Source organism: Wasmannia auropunctata, unplaced genomic scaffold (genome assembly GCF_000956235.1).
Source record: "Wasmannia auropunctata unplaced genomic scaffold, wasmannia.A_1.0 LD336090.1, whole genome shotgun sequence".
Lineage (NCBI taxonomy): Eukaryota > Metazoa > Arthropoda > Insecta > Hymenoptera > Formicidae > Wasmannia > Wasmannia auropunctata.
Genome location: NW_012026800.1, coordinates 4,645,028 through 4,645,639, shown reverse-complemented (window position 1 = coordinate 4,645,639; position 612 = coordinate 4,645,028).

Sequence of the window (612 nt, the reverse complement as noted above, 5' to 3'; positions counted from 1 at the left end):
TTGATCTACCGCCGAAAGTATGGTTATTCTGGCCGCCCGAGACGCCAGAAAGAGCGACTTTTAGGGCCTGCTCGAACTGCAGCGCACTCTGACGAGCTATTTTCTGTAGCCGGTAGTATAGCAAAGCCCATGCTCTTATATAATAACAACATCTTATAATATAACAACAAATTGTGTATAATAATAATAATCAAATAATAATCTGTTTTTGATGCGCGCCCCGACCAGCAAAACCTCGGCTTCGCCTCGGTTTTGCAAAAGTCGGGCGCGCCCCCCCCTCCCCCGCCGTTTGCAAAAACCTCGGCTTCGCCTCGGTTTTGCAAACCAAAATTAAATTTGCCAACTATATTTTACTTTTTATTATACTAGCATTACAGACGCGCGCTCCGCGCGCGCTATTTAACTGCACTTTTTACTTTTTACTATTAATTTACTATAATTATACATAAACCTCAATACATATAATAACTGTCAAAAGTCAATGCCATGACAGCCACTCACGAAGTTAGCGCAACGAGAGAACCATTCAGCGTCGCGGAAAAGAGGTCACAAAACTTCGAGAGATGCGAGTATCGATGCCTTTTTTTAGATAGGAAAATTCAAGCATATGGA